This window comes from Excalfactoria chinensis, chromosome 2 (genome assembly GCF_039878825.1).
Source record: "Excalfactoria chinensis isolate bCotChi1 chromosome 2, bCotChi1.hap2, whole genome shotgun sequence".
NCBI lineage: Eukaryota > Metazoa > Chordata > Aves > Galliformes > Phasianidae > Excalfactoria > Excalfactoria chinensis.
In genome coordinates this window covers 46,971,351-46,993,862 of record NC_092826.1, presented here as the reverse complement: position 1 = coordinate 46,993,862, position 22,512 = coordinate 46,971,351, and the positions used below count along the sequence as shown (strand labels likewise).

At 40.4% G+C, this 22,512-nt stretch overlaps 1 protein-coding gene across 1 annotated transcript in view; it reads left to right on the top strand.

Moving 5' to 3' along the window:
- Window positions 1–21,620, top strand: part of AKAIN1 (A-kinase anchor inhibitor 1) — a 42,165-nt gene extending 20,545 nt beyond the window's left edge. The window contains exons 3-8 of the mRNA XM_072330484.1: window positions 13,757–13,883; window positions 15,224–15,307; window positions 16,565–16,664; window positions 18,607–18,711; window positions 19,201–19,315; window positions 20,698–21,620. The gene's annotated coding sequence lies outside the window, so the exon portion shown is untranslated. The remainder of the gene's footprint in view (window positions 1–13,756; window positions 13,884–15,223; window positions 15,308–16,564; window positions 16,665–18,606; window positions 18,712–19,200; window positions 19,316–20,697) is intronic.
- The last annotated feature ends 892 nt before the right edge of the window (window positions 21,621–22,512 follow it).

Here is a 22,512-nt window from a genome sequence, read left to right as displayed (position 1 = left end):
TTTTTTCTTTCACTCAAGGTAAGTAGCAGTAATAAGTAATGTCCTAGAGGAAAGAAAGTTGTGGGCTTTATTTGTTTGTTTTTCCTCCATGGACTATAGCAGGAGGCAAAAGATTTCAGATTATCATGAATCATTTACATATGTGGTGAAAGTAGCTGGCTGTAGATCTTGCATGAGAGCTAATTTTCTCCCTGTACAAGCTGGAGGCAGAAACCACCTAATTTGACTAAAAACACTGAAGTAAGATGCTCCTAGTAGTTTTATGGAAAGTGATCTATGTGTACTTTCAGAGTTGAAATCCATTTAGGAACATCAGCTAGTGAAGTCTCTAATTGTATACTTTGTGATCTGAGGTGGAAGATGCACATTACTGTATTGTTCTGAAGACTTAAATGCTACTTCCGTGCATCTGTTGAAGATTTTAAACGGCATCCTTTGGCAGAATGAAACATTTGCTACTGCCCTTGGGAGTCAATAACTACTATTCTTAGCATCCCAGAAGATTAAGCCCCAGTCTCCAGTTGCCAGAGTAGTTGCCCCTGCCATATATTTATAATTTCTTAGTAAACATATCTCTTACTAGCGCTGTGTTCCTTCATTTCTTTCACATAAGACAGCTCATTCTGAAAAGCCTCAGATACAAGATGAACTATCTGCTTCCAGAACAAGGAAAGTGAATATAATAAATCTTACTTCTTTGGTGGCATATTGACTTTTTCCCACAGCTTATTGTACAGGTTTATTTTCAAGGAGAAGTGTGTTAGCCAGTGCATTCTTAGCCTCTTGCTGATATACCCACAGAATACTCATCTTTAATACTTCTAGGGCAAAAACCATTCCTGGAAAACAGTTTGCCCTGAATTATGACAGTTGGCCAGGTCTATCTGATATTTGACTTTCCACAGATTGTGTTACTGAGCATTGGGTGGGAACAGGAAGTCTTACAGTCCTCTTTAGCCTAGGTCATTGAAAGCTGCAGGCAGCAATGGAAGTTGCAATGCCTGGTAAGGTGGTCCTCTTGATGCAAGTTGACCCTGCAGCTCTTTTCTTGACCATGTACATTGCTTTATTTCTATATTTTCACCTCCCCCCCCCCAAAAAAAAAAAAAAAAAGTCAAATACCTCTCTACAAAAGAGAGGTTCTTGAGAGGATCCAGTGATGGCTCATTACCATCCTCAGAGGAGCTGTTTGGATGAGAATAGGCAGGGAGCGAGGCTCTAATGAGCAGATCTCTGCAAAGACCACTGGCCTTCTACCTGCTCTGAAAAGTTCCTGCACTGAGCTGAGCAGCTAGCAAGTCCCTCTCTGTCTGCTGTTGTACTGGTTGGTTTGTTTGTTTTTAGCAACAAGCCCTTGGGTATTCCTTGTTCACTGTCAGGCAGGAAATAAAGCACACTAGCAAGTGAGTCAGGAGTTCAGGACCAGCCTTCAGCATACCTGATGTGTGGGAGGAAAGAACTTTCTTCCAGGCCAAAATTGGCACATCTTCTGTAACTTGATGTATGCCCTCAGGCTTTTCTTCGTTGTAATTCAAGGAAACATCAAAGCCTGCAGGATTAAGTTAAATTCCACTGATGTTTCTGTTTTGCCTGCTCTTTTTCACTGCAGCTGACCTGTGCTTTATCTCTCAAGGTCACCTTCTTCCTTGCCCTGATAAAAGTCTGAGGGGAAGAAAAATATATAGAATTGGTCCCCTAGTCCCTGTTGGAATCTGTGTTCCAGAACAACTCGGGTAATGCTATTCCTTGATACGGTCAAAAAAAAACCCCTCACCCAAACCAAAATGAGCCCATGCCTTTACTGCATGTTTCATTTTTTTCAAAATGGTTTTTCCTGTGCCTGCATTGTGTGTAGAGCTAGGACTGTAGAAACTAAAGCTGTGTTTTGATTCTGAAGCTATTAAAGCAACTACATATGCTAAATCCTCACTTCCTTGAAAAACCCCTTACTCTTATAAATCAGATTATATAACTTCATCTGTCCCAGTAAGAATTAGGTTAACTTCTATTTTGCCTGCTGGCAGGCTAGAAGGCTTGTTGATGTGTGTGTGTGTGTGTCTGCTGTTTTTATTTTGTGTATTTTCTTCCCACTTTCAAATATCAGTATCTCAGACTATTAGGACACTTGATTTGGAAAGTTAATCATGCAGCTAGGGAGCACGCTGTGTGACTGAGAATTAAGATCCAAGCTGCAGTAACAGGGCTGCATGCAGAGCTGATGAGATGCAACCTCAGGATCTTTGTGATTTGCAATTTGAAGGTACCATAATAAACAGTCCTGAACAGATTATGATTTCTGGATACTAACAGCTTTCCTTTGCAGATGGCAACACTGTCAGTGAATGTCAGCCTTTGGTTTCTAAACACCTGTCACATTTCATTAGGGTGCATGTATGACTGTGTTCCCTTGACTGCTGAGGTTTGACAGCAGATAACAAATGAGTTCTGCTCATAATTGTCCCATTCCTTATTATTTAGTGATCCATTCATTTTACCCAAGTGCCTATCTCCACAACAGCAAAAAAAAAAAAAAAAAAAAAAAAAGCTTCCATGTGAATTTTGGGATTGTTGGTTACAAAGAATGTATCAGCACTCCAGGAGATACCAAATGCTCTACAGAAGGCCAACAAAACCCAGTTTCTTTCGGAATATCTCTCTAAAGGAACAATGAGGAGGCATTACATCTCTTCTGCTGTCATTTTGCTTCACCTTAATCTGAAACTCCAAAAGTACAGATGAGAAGAAAATGACATCAGGTAGCAAGGATTGTTAATTAGCAATTATTAGTCACCAGCAGTGTGGGAGTATAGCTAAAAAGCTTTCCCCTTCCCAGTCTTTCTAGCACACAGTTATAGAGCAATAGTTGAAGGGACAGCTCTTGGGTACCATTCTCTCTTCTGGTACGAGATCTTCTTGACTAAAGTCTCTTGCAGAGACCACAAAGGCAAAAAAGAAAGGGATAAAAGGCCACAGGTGGGCACCAAAATAACCCTGAGAAAATAAGTCTGAACTGGGATGGTGTTAGAGCTGTGGGGCTGCTCTAAAGAAGCAATTTTCCTACAGATTTTTCCTAGTCTTTCCTTAGGTCTCTTTATCCCTTATAACGAAAACCACTTTAAAGTATGTTTTTGCAGAGAATATTCTTCTAAGTGAAATGAAGGAGCATTCTCTTTTGTGAAATAAATTACTTACCCAAAGAAATGTTGTCTTCCTTGAACAGATCCTCCCTGCTCCGTTGTTGTCTACTAATCACTTTATGCATTAAAGAAGAGAGTAATCTGGAGGGGAACACCCTGTTACAGGTGATGTTTGTGTTTTGTGACACACAGCTGCAACTGAAGAGCCATGCCAGGCTGTCAACATTGTTTTCAGAGTCTGTTGCAAGCATACATCACAAGTCCTGTACACTGTTTCTGTTTCTATTTTGCTGAATACACTTTTGTGTCTGTGAGAGAGGGAGACAGGTTGATACTGTTATTTGTCTTGTTTCTGAAGTATTGCTTTTACTGTTAAGTGAAAACCATTAACTTATTTGGTAATAGATAACACTTGCTCTGACAGCAGTTGAAGAAGATCAAGGGATGAAAGAACAGCTGCACTTTGTATTCATAGGTTCAGAAAGCATCAGTAACTTCAGAAAATGAAGATTTCCAAGGAAATCTGGAGCGTGCTAGAACAGGCGTAAGTAATAAGTATTTAGTAGACGTTGCTTTCAACAAGAACCTTTGCTATGTGCTTCTAAATGCACTTATGATCTTACTCTGCCATCCACAGTGGTTCTGAAACTTCATGTGAACAGCTTCTAATTTTGCATATATTCACAAATCCATCTCCTAGAGATAAATCAGTGATAGGGAATCATTTTCTAGCAAGTGGGATGAAACATCATTATACTCTATCTCATTTACAGATGAGGTCTACCTGTTCTTCAGCAAAAAGGCAGTCTGCCAAGTGAGCCATTATGCATCATACTACACCAATCACTGCAAATTGAGGCGAAAAAAAGCTGTAGGCCCCATCTGAGGTTTAGAAATTATTTGCTTACATTTTAATTGCATTGAAGGTACACAATGTTTCTCTGAAAATGACATTTGGAAGAGCACTGGCTTTAGCTCACTTCTGTTATGAAATCTGTAGCATATTCTCTACTATTACTATTACTTTAAGAGTTATATAGAAGAATCAATGCTTTGAATGAGGTCTAGGAGCTGAGCAAATCTTAGTTGCGTTCTTCCTATTGCAGAGCAGGTTGCAGTTACTGACTGGAGTCCTTGCTTCTAAAAGCTCTTACCAGGATTCTCATAATCTCAGAAGAGGCTGGATTTCACCCAATTGCACTTGTAACACTGTTTTAAAAGCTACAGCTACCGCTTATGTGTTATACAAGTCATACTCTATATCTTGGCAATGCATTATGAAGCACAATGCACAAAGAGCTCAGCTAAACCTGAGTTTACTCATTTATTTGGACATCTGAGGTCAGCAATGGAGTTTTCTTCGCCTGATTTCCTAAGGAAAAAAGGTTTTCATGCTTACATAGGCTGCCTGTGTTGGTGCCTCCCAACAGCTTTTGTGTCAGCTGGATCATGCAACAAAACCTGACAGAAGGGTCTCAGGATGCAACCCTCCTTCCTGCTTGAGGCTGGATCATCATGGGGAAAAGTCCTGGGAAAGGCTTTATGTTAAGAAACATTTTAAGGAAAAGCTACTTCCCATACTTAGCTTATTACTTAGCATATCCAGCGTATTTTCTAGCAGGATCTATCCCATCTCTTAGCATGTTTAAACTACACGCTCCTTTACTCCCTGATACATAAATAAATTACAAGACCTCTGTCATTATAAATAATTAGTTTTATCTCCATTTCAATGCATCAACTGGGATCTTAGAAGGTTTTCAATTCCTTACATAAATTATAAGAATGTTTTCTGTTCCAGACTTAGAAACTGGTATTTGACTGGTTTGTGCTACCTTTCCTTTATACCAAAGGAAAATAGTCTTTCCGTAAGACTTTTTGGTAAAGGAATGGAAATAAAATTCAGGACTTGCAGGAAAATAGGAGAACAAAAATTTGGAGATAGGATACACAAACATTTCTTAATATAGCACATATCATTAGTTTCTAAAGTATTAGCATCTCATCACTTACGCCTTGAACGCCCCCATCCCTGGAGGCATTCAAGGCCAGGCTGGATGTAGCTCTGGGCAGCCTGGTCTGGTTGTTGGTGACCATGAATGTAGTAAGGAGGTTGAAACTGGGTGATCATTATTATGGTCCTTTTCAACCCAGGCTGTTCTATGATCACACAGTATTCTTCATGTGAGCATGGTACACCCCAATTTGGTTAAACTTTATACCCTTAACAAAGCCTAAGATACTGAAAGACAAAATTAAATTAGAAAAAGCAAAATACAAATGCTTGAGTACTGATCTACATGAATGAATTTCATTCCTTTCTTTCTCCTTTGCCATTATGTCTTTTAGTTGAAAGATCTATTTATGACCAGAGAAAATATTACTTACTGTCTGCTGCAGCATATTCTTCTGAGAATGCCTTATATTATAAGCTGCAGCAAATGTAAATTCTAATTGCTCTTAACATTCAGACTATTAAATAAGAAACTCCTCATTCTGTGAAAGAAACATTGGCATGATACATTTATTCACTGGAGGTTTCCCTCAGTTCTTTTCATGCTTAAAAAGCAAGTAATTCTCAGTATTTTTCCATGTTCAAGTGAAATATCCCTTACCATCTGAAACACTTGGAAAATGATTGAAAATCTAAATGATGACCCATATACAGAATATTTTCCCTGTTATAATAGTTTCCTACTTTACTAGCTTTTGCTGGGCTTTTTGCTACTCTAGTCAATTTCAGTATTTTTAAGTAATCCCATTTCTCCTTCTCTACTGTGTGGAGATATTCAGATGGTGAAGAATACTATCTCTGCTAATGAGAAGTAACTTGGGAAGGTTTCAAAAACTCTGTGAAATAGTTGATATTTCTGTCAGCTGAGGCATCAGAGGAAAAATATAAATTTCTGAATATTTAAGTGATTCCTTTCCACTTTGGGAGAGGCTGGAAATGCAAGAAACTTTGTTTTATCAGAATATGCAACTAATGTCTGAGGATGTTAGGGGAAAAAAAAAAAGGTTATTTCGCTAATAGTTGCACTCAAACAGTCCAAGTGAGGTGAATATCTCAGTTTTTTGAAGAAAAAGGTCCATATTCCTGGAGAACAAATGAGAGAAATGCCTGTCAAGACTAATATAATTATAGCTGCTCCTGTTTTAGGATTGTGAGTGGGATTAGAAAGCTTTCCATCAACTTTCCAGATTTATTTTTGTTTTTATTTTTTACATTATTCTATGATTGTTTAATGTTGCTGTGTACATTATACATGAAAATGAGTGAGCATAGGTGCAAGTAGCCTAGAGAGATCTTCAGAAGCTACCTGGATGTGGTATTGGGCACTCTATTCTTGGTGTCTCTGCTTGAGCAGAGGTTGGGCCAGGCAAACCCTTTTCCATCTCAGACATGCTGCCATTCTGTGAAATTTACTTGATTCACTTGCTATACATTCATATGAACTGAACAAAATAAGGAATTTTGTCCTTGGAGTAAGGGAATACTTTAAGTAAAAAAGTGGTAGATGGATCTTTGTGATAACCCCTTTCTGTGAGAGATCTCAGTGTGAGCTCACATCCAGCTGAGAATTAGAAGTTTCTTTAGGCTGTTGGTAAAAGCTGAAAAAGGAGGAGGATTCAGAAAAGCAAGCAAAGCAACCTACTGCAACTGATGGCAACAGGTAAGCATGCACAGGGCATCAGTAACTGCTATAACTGTACAGAAAGCATCCATCAACCTTCAAACTTGAGGTAGCAAGGGATCAGATATAACTAATGATTATCCACTCTGTAATTTATGTTGTAAGTCCCTGCTAAAGTCCCTTTTAGCAGATGATGAGACAGGTCAGTTACTGCACTGATTAATGCTTCTTAGTGCTCTTATTTCAAAGTCAGGTTGTCTGTCACTGCAGATCTGTATCATTCCCTGTGGCTGACGTAGAGCAGAAACTTCTTTGATCAATCAGTTATGGAAACATTTTCCTGTACTGTGTACTAAGGAAATGTGCTGTAAGTCAATGCAAAAAAATATTAAGAAGAAATTTCCTGTTTCAGCTAAGGCTCTTGGATTTCATTCAATCTAACACTATACTTTTTTTATGATAAAATATGTACTATCTATGCTCTGTGTTTAAGGAAAGTATATATCCACAATTGCAGAGTCCAGAGATATTGGTGTGTGATCTCCTAAGCTGTCACAATCAAGCTAAAGTTGTATCCACCTCCTGCAATGCAGGGTGACTGGCAGGTCTCTGCGCTGGCAGTAGTGCATCTGGCCACCATGTAAATCATGGCAATGCTGAGGTTGAAAACAGCAGTGAAGCCTTTGGAAGTGACTGATGGGGCACTATTGTGTAGTACTCTGCGTTTACCCAAAGTGAAAAAAGGTAACTACAGAGACTCCTATCCTAAGGGGCTAGTAGTCTGTGGGGAGTGCAGAGATGAAAAGATGAGAGGAGAAGGGCAAGGCTCATCTGAAACTTGAGTGACAATCCATGCCTGCTCCTCTTCGGTCACTACCTCCAGTATAGAGCGAAGATCACCCTGCAGATTTGCACCATTGATTATGGCCCAAAGTTGAAGTAAGAGAATGGTTAAACCAGAACAGCTGTTCCCTCAGCATCCAGCATGATACCTCTGCAAAGGAAAAAACATTAATGAGAGGGGTGCTACAGAGGACTTGTGATGAAAAGGTGCAAATACAAAGCCTGAAATAAAGTTTCTGAACTTAAAACCTTGCTCACTTGAAAAACTGAATGTTATGCAGGGCTACTTTTGTCAAAATGCAGGAAAAGGCATTATTTAAATGCAGAATTTATGTCAAATGTGTTAAACAAAACCAGTGACTCAGCTTTCTGGAGAAAATTTCTTTACACAAATGGTTGATGTTCCCTACGAGTGAATATATATATATATATATATATATATACATACATACACACACACACACACACACACATATATACATTCACTTGTACGTATATATGTGTGTGTATATATACATATATATACACATATATATTTATTCACTTGTAAGGGATATCAACATATATCAATATATATACATATATATATTGCAGTTATAGAATTGCAGTGCTGTACAATGGGGTTAATTTTCTGATTGTGTTTTGGTTTTTTTTCTTACCATGGTTACACATTTTTGGAGGCTTTGCTTAGCATGAATATATTAAGAGGTGGTAGAGCATGGCAATATTTTCATGTTTTAGAAAAAAAGGTAATTATTTTTAATTATAAGAAGCTAACCCTTAGTTACTTGGCTTGTGAAGTTATTTTGGAGATAATAATCAGTGACGATATGAAAATGACTATAAAAAAAGAACAAAATTCACTCAATTAGTGAATTGAAAGTAATCAAAACTGAACACAATAAGGATCCAGCAACTACAGATGCACATATATGAATTATACAATATATCCTATTTCCCAACAGCATAGGCTCTGAAGCAAAAACGTATAGTTTATGTCAGAGAAACTCACTTTAATGTAGAAGTTATCTGTATTGTAATATAACCAGCTTGTCCTGCTGATTATTTTATTTTTCCAAATTGTTTCCCTTCCCCCTCATGGGATGATTTATCTCAATTTCACTGTCATCCTCTTAATGAAGTTAGCCAAGATCCTCCAGTATTAAATTACACAGAGCACACAGGCTGATGACTTGGAGCTCTAAGCTCTTTAAACTGGCAGTTTCTTCTTGGGGCAAACCTCTTTACTAAAGATTTATTTCATCTGCCCTTTGAAACTGGTGAATCACCATCAATTTGAAAGTTCTGCTAAGGCTATTCCCTGGCAAAAGAGGGGAAGTAGAATCAGTCTCTCCTGCGGCTGCAGAGCGGTTACTGGGATATCTGTATCATGCAACCTTTAAAGAAATTGGACTGCAGTCAGGTTCCAGAAACAGATGTATTTTATTCATTCATTTATTTATTTTTAACATGACTGCAGTCTGGTTTATGTGAGAGCTGTTTAAAGTGGACTAATTGCCTGTCTGCCTCAGGAGGAGCTGCAGTGTAGGGTGGGTGTTCTCATGGAGCAGGGAGCAGCAGCAAGGGCTCATTTGGTCAGCACGTCTCTGACCAAGGTCATCGTTTTCAGTGATCCCGAAAGGTCACTGCTGAAACACAGGCTGCCCTTACAGCCTTGGCATTTTCTGAACCATTTTCCAAGATGAAAATAACACTGCAAAAAAAAATCAGTAAAGCTGCTGATGATATTCCAGGCACTTTTAACGGCGTCTGTTGTGATAGGACAGGGAAAACGGCTTAAAACTAAAAGACAAGAGATTTAGATTGAATATTCTGCAATCAAGAGGCCCCAGCTAGAGTGCTGCATCGAAATCTAGGGCTCCAAACACTGGTAAAATGTGGAGCTTTGGGGGAGGATCCAGAGGAGGGCCATAGAAATGATCCTATGAAGCCTCTCCAAAGATATGCTGAAGGAACTGAAGTTATTCAGCCTGGAAAAGAGAAGGCTGTGGGGAGACCTCGTTGTGGATTTCCAGTTTTTAAAGGAAGTTTATAAGCATGAGGGAAATCAACTTTTTACATTGGTAGATAGTAGCAGGACAAGGGGGGAATGGTTTTAAACTAAAATAAGGGAGATTTAGGTTGTATGTCATAATGAAGTTCTTTACTGAGAGAGTGGAGAGGTGCTGGAACAGGTTGTCCAGAGATGTTGTGGATGCCCCATCTCTGGGAGATGTTTAAGACCTGGTTGAATGGAGCCCTAGACAGTTTGACCTAGTACTTGATCTAGAGCCTGGCAATCCTTTCTGTGGCAGGGGATTTAGAACTTGATGATCCTTTAAGTCCCTTCCAACCCAATCCATTCTATGATAATGAAGAAGTTTTTTTACAATAATGGTGTTGAGGCACTGGAACAGGATGCCCAGAGAGGTGATGGAAGACCAATTCCTGGAGATACTCAAAGTCAGGATGGATGGGGCTCTGAGCAACTTGATGTAACTGTAGGTGTCCTTATTCATTTTAGAAGAGTTGAAGTAGATGACCTTTTAGGATTCCTTCCAACTCCAACAGTACTATGATGATTCTATGATTCTATGAAATTCATTGTCTGACATTGTTCTCATAGCTGGCTCATTTGCTGCCTGCAGCAGCCCTCCCTGCAGTTCAGTTCAGTCCAAATGCAAATAAATGTATCAGTATTTACATTTTTGAGAGTGCATGAGGTGATAGTTGAAGTTCTCAAAGAGCATGGCTTTTCTAAGCACAGCTCTCACATCAGCTGGTCCCCCCTGAAATTAAATTGTATATGAACACCACCCCCTGAGCTGTGCACACCTTAAATTTTAATTTTCCTTTGCTTATCCTTACTGCGCGTGTTTTCTGCATAGTGATTTGGGCCTTACCAGCTCTGAGCATCCTAGATCAGTAACACTGCTAGAGTATCCTCAAATACTTGCAGACAATCCAGTGCCTTGGCAGCAGGATAAGGAAGCCTCTGTCTGAATAGCATCATCCAAGATCCTCTTCAGCCTGTGAGACATGAGCAAGATGCCACTCCAAATCAGTAATGCAGATGATCTTTGTCTATTTTTCTCCCTGAATGAGTAAATTATTTTGAATACAGCAGAGAAAATGTCATTCAGTTGAATTCCTTATTCTTCTATTGTGCTTCATCTAATCCAGAGGAAGTGATATTATAAAGTTTCCTCAGACAAGAGAAACAGAAATCCTACAGGTGGGATTAAGAGCAAACAAACTGCTTTCCCCATACATGCTCTGACCAGAAAATATCTGAAAATGCAGGAGTCTGTATGATGGTGTTGAGGTGCTTGTGTGGCAGCATGCCTTGGCCTTGTTCCTCATCTTGCTGATCCACAGTAGTCATAAGTCTGCTCTATACAAGTGTTGCAGCAGGCTGGAGATAGTCTGAAAACTGTGTGGCACCAACTACGAGCTTGCCTTCTGCTCTTGAGAGGATCATTCTGATGCCTGAGACAAGGAGGAGTTTTGGGTTGTACACATTGATCAGGAGAGTGTGTTGGGTTTAGGAGTAAAAAAGCATTTTCAGTGCTCAGATATTTCCTATTGCTTGGTGCAGTCATCAGTTAAGTATATCCTGACCCTTCCAAGTTGCAGCATTCTTTGGTCAACACTCCAAACAGAGCAGTTTGCCCAGCCTCTGACTGGCAGCCTATGTCTGATCTACAAAATAAACATAAACTTACTCCTATGCTTTTGCAGAAGTGTGTAAAATGTGGGATTCAGGATAGCACTGCAGCACAGTTCTAACTTAAGCTTGCACTGCCTTGGGGTCCCTGGGCTCTCCCTCTCCCAGACGTCTTTCATCTGAAAGTCTTCCACTTGGCTCATAAGCAAATGGAAGGATCACAGAGCAGTTGTGTAAGATGGCAAAAACAGAGTACTGCAGTCAGCCCTACTCACGTGGCCATACATCAGTCTGAGTAACTCCCAGCGGAGGCGGGACAAAGGATGGGATATCCTTGGGGAAATGGATGTGCGCAATCAGATGTGAACTCTTCAGTTCACTACTCACTGAGCAGCTTGACTGAGAAAGCAGAGATATGCTGCTCACAATCTGTGTTTAAACATAGATTTCCACCTTGTAATGGCAATAATAATAATATTTCTTGAAGTACTGGCTGAATGTACTGCAAATGCCGCTATTTTCCTCCCTTCAGAAAAGGAAGAAAAACACAAGAATGGATTTCTCAAAGATGAAAAGCTGTGATTTTAGAAGACTATAGCAGTAGGTTTGAATGACAGGCCTCAATTTCATTTTTAGGTATTACAAACAGTGTGGGACTACAGACTTTTCACGAAGTCATCACTCAGTTTAGATTCTCCTCAGTTTATATGGCAAGTCGGTTCAAATGTTGACTGTCTTGCAAGGAGAAAAAGCTCTCCTATGATTCTTGAGTATCTTTCTTACCTTCCTTTTCAAGTCTATTTCTTCTCTTTCTGTTTTTTGTTTTTTTCTTTTCTTTTCTTTTCTTTTTTTTTTGTTGTTTTTTTTTTTTTCAGGGCACTTACCATACCATCCCAGACAAAGATGTCTGAAGTTGCAATTGTCTCTGATTCCTACAAAGGGTGTTCAAGTGGCTCAGGAGTGAGAAGAGAAGCACAGCTCTCTCCTGGCTCTGACAGCTGCAGTTCAGCCTCCCACCTATCCCATCTCTGATAGCCTGCTCTGACAGTCCCAGGTTCATGTTTGTGACCTTGGTTTTCTTTCTGGAACCTGCAGTTTTCTGTCACAGAAACCTCAATGTTGGGCTGTGAAGCTGGAAGAGAGGTAATAAAAGGCAGTTTAAAAGAAACCAGCAGCAGGTAGCAATTCTGATCACCAGACAGGTGTCTGCTGTTTTACAAAGGAACAGAAAGGAAGTAAACCAGAAACAGAATGAAGAGCCCCTACTTCTATCCTTCACCTACTGTTGTCATTTTATATCAAAATGAACTGCATCCCTGCTAGCACAGAAAGTCAAAAGGGGAAATGCAGAGTTCCAGTGGAGTTCAGTCCTTTTTTCAGCAGTTAAAATAGGATTTCCTCATCACTTGACAAACAGAGAAGTTATTTACAAGTTTTATTAATATAAAATAATTCTGATATTTGAGAACTATATTCTTTTGTTTTTTAGAGAATCTTCTCTGAAGGTGAAATAATGCTTTGATTACTTAAGAATATTGGTGATAATTAATGTGCTCAGCTGCTGAGACTGAGAATCTGGTTTTTGTTTTTTCTTAAAAAAATAATTATTGCTTAATGAATATCCATTTCAAATAAGAGGTAAGTTTCCCATTGGTAGATAGGCTGATAGTGCCCATCACAATTATTATGAGAAACTATTACCCTATTACCCTACCCCTATAACAGGCATTTTCCTGTGTGGATTGAGGATTTATGACTCACAGAATAAAATCTTACACAGTAAGTGAAAGGGACGAGAGGGAGTAGCCAGAGAATACTTACTGGAATATTAATTAAGAATTTTCCACATATGAACACCTCTTCTGCTTCTTAGCACTGTATATTGAAATAACACGTGATACTTAGAATCATTTTTTTCTCTTTTGAATATTTATCACAATCTTTAATTTTTAACATGTTCTAAAGATTCAATAAATGGTAAATCTTCCAGCTGAATGTATTTCCCAGACAAAACTTGAAATCATTTATTTCATTTTGACACCATTGAGCTATCCTCTGGGAACGGTCCTTGTTTCCAGCCCTTGTCTATGAGTCTCACCAAGATGCAGTGAAAGATGGTTTTTGTTTTGTTTTGTTTTGTTTTGTGGGTTTTGTTTTGTTTTGATTTTGAAAACCCAAGAAACTAGATTGGTAAATGCAAGTGGGAAGAGAGCTGTCAGTGATAAGGATGAAGGATACTACTCTGCAGTTAGTGAGAATTGTGTGCCTAAGTCAGTGATGTATATCAGGACAGAAAGAGTTGAGGGGCAAAAAAATTGGCAGGAATTTAGTCAATAAACAGATCAGTGCACTTGTACTATTTCTAGTAGAAGCTGAGAACCTCTGGAAATGGCAAGAGAGACATTTGATAAGTCTGTTTCATCCATCTAGCATGTTTTAAAGACCTGAAATCTGCATTTTTGTGACTTTCACAGTGTCAGGAAAGTTTGCTACATTACTCTTGAGAAGAAAATAACATCCCTTACAAGCAGAGGCCAGCAGAAGAACTCAGAAGTTGTCTAAGGGCCTCTTGTTGGTGGAAAAATGTCTGAAACAATTGAGGTACTGTAAAAACATAACTTAAAATTTGTTCTGAAAGCACAATGCTACTGTAATTGTCTTCATAATTGATATCTTATGACTGGTGTATGAAAGAAGTAAGTATTTCCCTGAATGACAGCTTGTGGAGTAATTTTTCTCCTAAGTGGATTCCCCAGGGTCCATTAACACAGGAGCTTCCACTGTTGTCTTTCCCTGAGCTGGGGTATGTGAACAGTCTGTGCAGCTGTCTATTTCACAGACTTTGAGAGAGCTTCATTTGTCTGGAATTGATAGATCTTTGTCAAAACTGTATGGAAAGCACACAGGAGACTCAGTAGTTATGAGGTTTCAACATAACTTCAAAAAATATTTAAGTAGAGACTTATCTGTCTGCTTTTGAAATCAGATCCAAACCCCACCACATTTGGATGTGGATGACTAAGAAATCTCACTCTTGTCCAGTCATGCTTCCTGAGTTATAACAAGCTTGCACAGTTTTGTCCACATATGTATACATATGTATATTTCTGTTAAAAAGAATTCACCTTCCCATTTCTCTTTGAGGGCTAGAGACCAGAAAGCTCCCTAGCCATGCATTTACAAAAGCCTTATGCTGAACATTTCTTTTGATGCAACCTAAATGTTTCTGATAATAGAATCTCTTCATCTCATTTCTGGCTCTGCCAGTAATGCCATTTAGAAGTGGGCATTATAAAAGTATGTATTTTATCTAGCTTGTGACATTTTAATGTGATCTAAGAGTCATAAAAGGTTGACCAGGCACCCTCTGAAAATAAAGGCCTTGGAGAAATGACAAATCAGCTGCTCAGAATCAGTCACCATTTTGGAATTTTTAATTTGTGTCCACATTGAAATAATAATTTTTAACAGTGCTGAAAAGAAATGGCAAGACTGTTAGATAGGAAAAATATCTGTGAGTATGGCAGGACTTAGACTGCTGTAGTTGCCAGCAGGTAAACCCCAACACTGGACTGCACAGCTGGACAGGCTCCAGCTGAGGTTTTTCTGTAGGCAACAATTGCCTACATCTCCTATGAAAATTCACAAAGTGGACTTGCATCACCTCCAAGAAACTTGTCTGTTTCTAGGTGCATGAATATAGTAGACAGAGTCTACCAGACACTTTCAATTTTAGAACATCAGGATACAATGCACAGCAGGGACTGAGAAGGCTTCTGAAACCAGATGAGATGTGTAAACACAAGAATACAGGACAATATCCAAATCCTGACTGCCTGAAGTATCTCTTACCCTAATATGAGATGTGTAAATATTTTTCATGAGCAAAAGATTAAGGTACAGTTAAATATTAACAGCCATCTGTGTTCTAACGCTTGCAGGTGAGAACAAGAGGAATATAGTTTAATTCCTTGGTTTCAGAGAGGAAGGATAGCAGCTGCTGGAATTCTTTATCTGTGCATGAGGTGAGAAATCCTAAACCACAGACACATGAGAAGATTAAATTGTAGTTGTGAAATGTTACGCAAAGCCCTTCTAAAGTGTCAAACCAGAGCATCTTGACAGTGTAGTGTTCAGCAGCATTAAATTGTGACTACAGAAGTTGGTGTCCCAAACCCTACAGGCATGGGATGGCACAGATGCTTTAGGTAGAAAAATAGGGTTGAGTTCACAGTGCATTTGGGTATCACTCAGCACAGTGGGAATAATTTGTGTTACCTGTGCTTTGGTTTGTTAGCAAGATGTCATAAAGGTATCTTTAGTGAAGGCCGCAGAATAGGTTTTATAGGTCAAAGTATTCTGCAATGCCACCAGCATGTGGTGGTTTCCTTGCAATTAGGGAGCTGAGAGATATTTGGTCAGGGATTGTGCTGTTTGTTCACAGTGCTCTTGATCACCCTGTACTCTCTTCATTGATCAGTTCCAAGCCTTTAATGCTATGACATGGGAAAAACCTCATGATTTGGGTGACAGCAGAGAAACACGCTCCTTTAACAGAGCAGCACAAGAAATAGCATCAGGTGATTCCCCAGTTATTATTACTATTGCCAAACATATGGACTGAAAGGCATTTTTGTTGTTTTTCTCCCTGAAGATCATTAACACTTGGGAATCCATAAGGCTTGTCTTGGAAAAAGAAATGCTTAGGTATACAACACCATTTAATTTGAACACATGTCATGGGGGAACATAGAGAACAGAAGGAAAAAGTAGGGCTGCTTTTGCAAAAAGGAATATAGTAGGGCTTCCATTAGCTGAAGAAATAGATGTTCATAGACCTGGAAGTAATAAATGTCCTAATGCTCAGAGAAACAGTTACACCTGCAATACTGTGCGACTGTTAAAGATGCACTGCTCCTTAATGCTGCCAGTAAAACTTAGCTTTATAGGCTACTTAACTTATCTAACAAGGTAACTAAAACTGCTCATGTTTTTTTCTTAAAGTATAGTGTGACTGAAAATGGTCTGGTAAAAATGAATGCCATTAACTGCCTAAGGACTAATGTGGTACCAAACACTGGTGACTTCATCCAGGGACCATAGCCAGAATGTGAAGTATTGTGAGAGAGAAATTCCAGTAAAACCTTGATGTTTACATTACCTGACTGCAGAGAACTTCAAAGGAAATTCCTGACTTTGTGTGATTGCAGTGATCCTACTGGTATTTTTTCCATATAGCAATGCAATGGCAAATTTTTCTGCTTTCTTTTGTTTTCCCACAGGTTGCGCAGTTGCTGTGCCCATGGAGAAGGAGAAAGAGGCATATCTCCAAGTAACTTTGGTCACATCCAACAGTGGATAAATTTGCAAGCAGAATGACATGTAATCTGAAGTTTCTATCCAGTACTTAGTCAGAAACCAAATTTATGATCTATCTGTTGCATCCTTTAAATTCCTTTAAAAGCTCAATTGAAAGTCACTTGAAAGATTTCCATTTTTTTTCCTTCTCCAAATATTTTAGGAGACGCTTCCTGGTTAAAAATGTGTCTTTCTTCATGAAAGCTCGCTTAAAGCTTTATTACTAAAGCACGGAAACACAGAATCATAGAATATTCCACATTGGAAGTGACCCACAAGGATCATCAAGTCTAAATTCTGACTCCACATAGAACCACACAAAATACAAATCCTATATTTGAAAGCATTCCTCACACATTTGAAAGCATTGCTCAAATGCTGCTTGAACTGCAGCAGCTTGGAGCTGTGACCACTGGCCTGGGGAACCTGTTCCAGTGCCCAACTACCTTCTTGAGGAGGAAACTTTCCCAACATGAGCCTTTCCTGACACAGCTCCATTATGTTCTCTTGGGTCCCCTAGTAGGGACAGAAATGAGTCTCTGGGATAAAAATTCCCCTTAAGGTTTTATGGGCTACTGATTATGTGAATACAGAGGAAATTCTACAGTGTGCTTGAAGAAAAGCATAAATCTTTGCTAACCTCTCAATAGCAAGCTAGTGAATATATGCAACTTTCATTAAGGAGAGGGCTGTCAACAAGGCTGATATTGGTTACTTACTGTTTATTAAGTATGAAACTGAGACAGCTCAATATATGCTGAAAGCCAGTTTTGGTGCTTGGATCTTCCCCAGAGAGGCATTGCAGTGTGGCCACCAAGGCCAGATATCCAGCCTTGCAGGTCTCTGTTAGGCTTCCAGGTCACGAACTTCAAGGAAGGCACAGATAGATAGAAGATGGGATTAATAATTGTTCCACAAATATGGTCTTTATTTCCAGTGCACGGAGTGTTATCCTCTCTGAACTGGGTACAGACACACTGAGTGTGCTCTGTGAGCATTCTGGGTCAGTCTAGCTGCAAAGCCTTACTGCTGTTGCTGTCTGAGACCAATGTTTTCAGCACCATTTCTGGGAAATTACTGCCCAGGACTTGATTAGTTAAAGATATTTGAACTCAGTCTCGGAAATGACCCTGCTGAATGATTCAAGTCCAACAATTTCAGTAGGCACTGAGAACAAACACCACAGAAGTAGCAGAATAAAGCAATGAGAAAGGGACAGTCAATTCATAGAATCATAGAATCACCAAGGTTGGAAAAGACCTAAAAGATTATCCAGTCCAACCATTCACCTATTACCAATAGCTCCCACTAAACCATGTCCCTCAACACAACATCCAGTCATTCCTTGAACACCCCCAGGGTCAGTGACTCCACCATCTCCCTGGGCAGTCCATTCCAGTGCCTCACCACCCCTTCTGAGAAGTAATACTTCCTAATGTCCAGCTTGAATCTCTCCTGCCGTAGCTTGAAACCATTCCCTCTGGTCCTAATTAGGAGAGCGGAAGCTGTTTAAAAACAAAAACAGAGAGTGGCTGAAGTTGAAAAGGAATTTCTGAACATCACTTGGTATTTATATGAACAAGAGCTTCATAAAAATGTTTGGATATCCCAGCAGGGATATCCCTAGCTCTAGCATGAAAATCCTCACAACCCTCTTTGTTGAAGAGGGTTGTTTTACAGTTACCCTGAGAAGTGGTCCAGAAATGCAGAAGAAGAAAGCCCAACATGCAGCCATATCTAGTGATGTGTTTTGTCTCAACTACAATTGCCTGCAAAACAGTTTGGGTAGCAAACTGCCCTTTAGCTTTTGATTGTAAATATTTTGCGTCTCGTACACCACCTCTACATCTGGAAGAAGGAAAACCCAGCTGCTCATAAAATGTGTACCAAGTACTCCTTTCTTTTATCAATATGTTGGGAGGTTTTAGCAAGTGGTTAATGTGGCTTTCCTTTTCTTTAATCATAGAATCACAGAATGCCAGTGATTGCAAGAGACCATGAAGGATTATCTAGTCCAATCCCTCTGCTTTAGCGGGAACACCTAAATTAGGTCACGCAGGAATGCATCCAGGTGGGTTTTGAATGTCTCCAGAGAAGGAGACTCAATAACCTCTCTGGGCAGCCCCTTCCAGTGTTCTGTCATCCTCACCACGAAGAACATTTTTCTCATATTTATGTGGAACCTCCTGTGTTCAAGCTTGCACCCATTCCCCCTTGTCCTATCATTGGATGACACTGAGAAGAGCCTGGCTCCATTCCCATAACACTCACCCTCAACGTATTTATAAACATTACATAATCTTTTGTTTTGCTCTGGGATTTTTCTCCCTCAAATCATTTATCTTTTCCAAGGTTGGAATTTCTAAATCAGACTTTCACATTTTTGGTCTGTGGCCTGTCACAGCAAGCTGTGACCTTGAAGACCTTGAGACTTGAGGTAGCCTAATGGTGGTGGTGGGTTGGTGGTTGGACTAGATGATCTTAGTGGTCTTTTCCAACCTTAATAATTCAGTGATTCTATGCGGTGTAAATCCACACCCAGATAATTGTTTCTTTGCAGAGATTATGTGCTGAATCCCTTTGGTGAAAAATGCAGGCAACCAAGCCGAGATGGGAGGAAAAGGACAGGGTACGCAGCCTCATAAAATACTCATTGCCAACAGCTCGTTGGACAGGTAATACGAGCGACGTTTAGATAGGACAAACCGGCTTTACGGAAATAAGGCCAGGGAACCTCGCCGGGGCTCCCCGGGCGGTGCAATGCCGCCACCTGGCGGCCTCCTGCCGCCTCCACCCGCTTGGCTCCGCTCGTTCCGCTGCTCCGCGCCTCCTCAGTATATCGTCTACTCACTGCCCGAGATTCGGGCGGGGGGGGGAGGGAAGGGGGGTCATGCTGAGAGCGGCGCTGCCAGCAGGGGGCTGTAGAGTAACGAGGGCTAAGAACGGAGAGACCCAGCGGGCCCCTCCTGCCTCAGTCGTGCCGTCATTCTGTGAAGATACTCGCTAGCCTTGCAGGTGTTTTCTGCATCATCTGCATTTTCTGAAAAATATACGCGTATGACTTGGGCAGAGTCACAACTGTTAAAAACGACTGCAAAGCTGAGAACTTAGAGGGTTTCTGTTTCACTCTTTTGTGTATCCTGTTATTGTAATCATTGGGAGTGCTTAAAAGTGAGGGGAGGGGTAGAGAGGGAGGATTCAGAGGCAGAAAGCATGAACTTTTTAACTGTAGAAAAAAGAAAGTTGGGGGGGTGGGCACTTTTAGTAGCCTCTCAGACAAGAGATGGAAGAGCAGCAGAGAAAAGATGACTTCTAGGGTTGGACTAGCCATTCATGGGCTAGGACAGCAGCGTATAGAAATTTTCACACAGATCCTGCAGGACACGGTCACTTCATGCCCTGCATTCCCACCTCCACCGTCACCGATACAGACCTTGTTCTCATCCAGGGGATTCCACGGGTGCCGTCCCTGTATGCTCCCTAATGTCCCCACTGACCCCTATCACTATCTCCAAACCCATCCACACCTAATCTCTCCTAACACCTTCTTTAATCTCATCTAAATAGCTGCTGGCAAACCCACTAATTCTGCTTGTTAATGCTCCAGCCTCTCTGCTCACACTCCCGGCTAACACAAAGCTGGGTCCCTTTACAGATGATAGAGCCTTATTGCCAGGCCACAAGTCACACGTCTCCAGGCGTGGTGGGAATTAATGGCCTCCAGATAAAGGAGGTGGGATTTTGTGGCATGACAGGGAAGAAGTGCTTGGGTAAGAGACAGATTTTCTGTTGCTGAAGTAAATCCTGTACACCTGTGGAAGAAGGCCACATACATCCAAATCTAGATTTACAGAATGCTTAAACACGCAGTGCCCCTGCAGGCTTTAAGACATTAGTTAGGGAACAAGACTTAACCAACAAAGCCCCAGCTAGGAGAATAAATTAGGGAAACAAAGCACAGGACAAACGTCTTCCCTCCCCCTCCAGCACCTCCTCTCAACCCTTCATTTCGGCATGTTTCAGCGCTGTCTAAACTTTCTTCTGTGATTATTTACAGATACAGATGCCTCAGCTCACCCACAGGGTAGAGCTACTCCCATGCTGAAGCAGAGAGCCCACTACGGAGTGAACACAGCACCTCCTGCTGTTTGATGGTGAAACTTGATGTTCAGCGTTCTTTTTCTGCGCAGTTTCTCTGACGGTCTTTTGTGAACGTTAATCAGAATTCTCTTTGGTCAGACATCTCGCTTGATGTTCCAGTGAAACTTCTGTTAGACTTCTGGCATGTTCCTCTGCCAGTCACCTCTCCAGTGCTACTCAGCAGCCTCCAGAAGCTGTGAGAGAAGAAGGGATGGGAATGCAGCAGATACACAAATGCTTTAATGGTACAGATCTAGTTTCAAGAAATAACTTTTATACTTATTCATATGCTCATTCTTCTCATTCTGTGGAACAACATTAGTATTATTTCAGTTTAGACTGTTTTTAGAGTGAATTTTAGATGCAGTCAAGAAGTGAGTCCTGTTTTCCACCCTCAAAACCTAAAAGATCAAAACTTTTTGTTATTGAAAGCCTTCATGTCTGGTAAAAAAAAACAAAACAAAACAAAACAAAACAAAACCTTAAGTTAATTCAATGAAAAAACTTTCAGATAAAACAGCAACAGCTGTAACAAATCCCAGATACCCATTTGCATGACTGGGTCAATTACTTGCAAAAAACCTAATTAACACACTGTGTTGTCTCTCTAACTCCTGCTCCTGTCTTTGATCTTTTAATTGCCTGTGCAGAAGTATTTACACAGAGCAGCAGCAATGTTTGAAAGAAAAATCAGAAAAGGCACCAATTCACTCCTCTAAGTCTACTGAGGTAAATGGCAGTTCAAGTCACCACACACCGCTAATGAGCTGAGTTACTGATGAGATCCCAGCTGCCTAGCTGTGCTCTTTTTTGCAGTCCATCCAGTGCTGTGGTTATATGGACCAGCTCCAGGACAGAAGGGAAACATCCCCTGCCCCAACCTGACGTGTAATGCTCTTCATGTGGTTACATTGCTCCCTACTTAAGATGGCATGTCACAAAGCAAAGTGCTCCATTACTGCTTCATGTTCCATTTACTGTGCTTCAAGAGGTGGTTTTTGTTTTTTGTTTTTTGTTGTTTTTTTTTGTTTGTTTGTTTGTTTTCCAAAACTTAAATAAATTAGCATTGTTTTTAGGCTGCTGTGGAAATCTTGTTGCATCACAGAGTCATAGAATGATTTGAGTGGGAAGAGACCTTTAAAGGTCATCTGTTCCAACTCCCCTGCACAGCTAGATTGGGTTGCTCAGAGCCCTGTCCAACCTGACTGAATATTTCCAGGGACAGGACTTCCACCAGCACTCTGGGCAACTTGTTCCAGCCCCTTACTACCCTTATGGTAAAAAAAAAAACAAACACAACAAAAACTTTTTCCTTATATCCAATCTGAATCTACCCTCTTTTATTTGGAAATAATTTCTCCCTGTCCTATCACAACAGACCCTGTTAAAGAGTCTGTCCCCTTCTTTCCTATAGCCTCCCTCCTATAGGTATCGGAAGGCTACTATCGGATCATCTCAGAGCCTTCTCTTCTCCAGCCCCAGCTCTCTCAGCCTGTCTCTCAAGAGAGTAGTTCCATCCCTTGGCTCATTTCTGTGGCCCTCCTCTGGATGCAATGCTCACTCTCTTCTGTTTTGAGGGCTCCACATCTGGGCACAGTACTCCAGGTGAGGTCTCATCAGTGCTGCAGGATAATTAAGATGTCAAAATAGATCACCTTAGTGATTTCTCATAACAAACAATTCCACCTCTTAAAATACACTTTCCATTGGTGACAAAGTACACTTCTCTCAG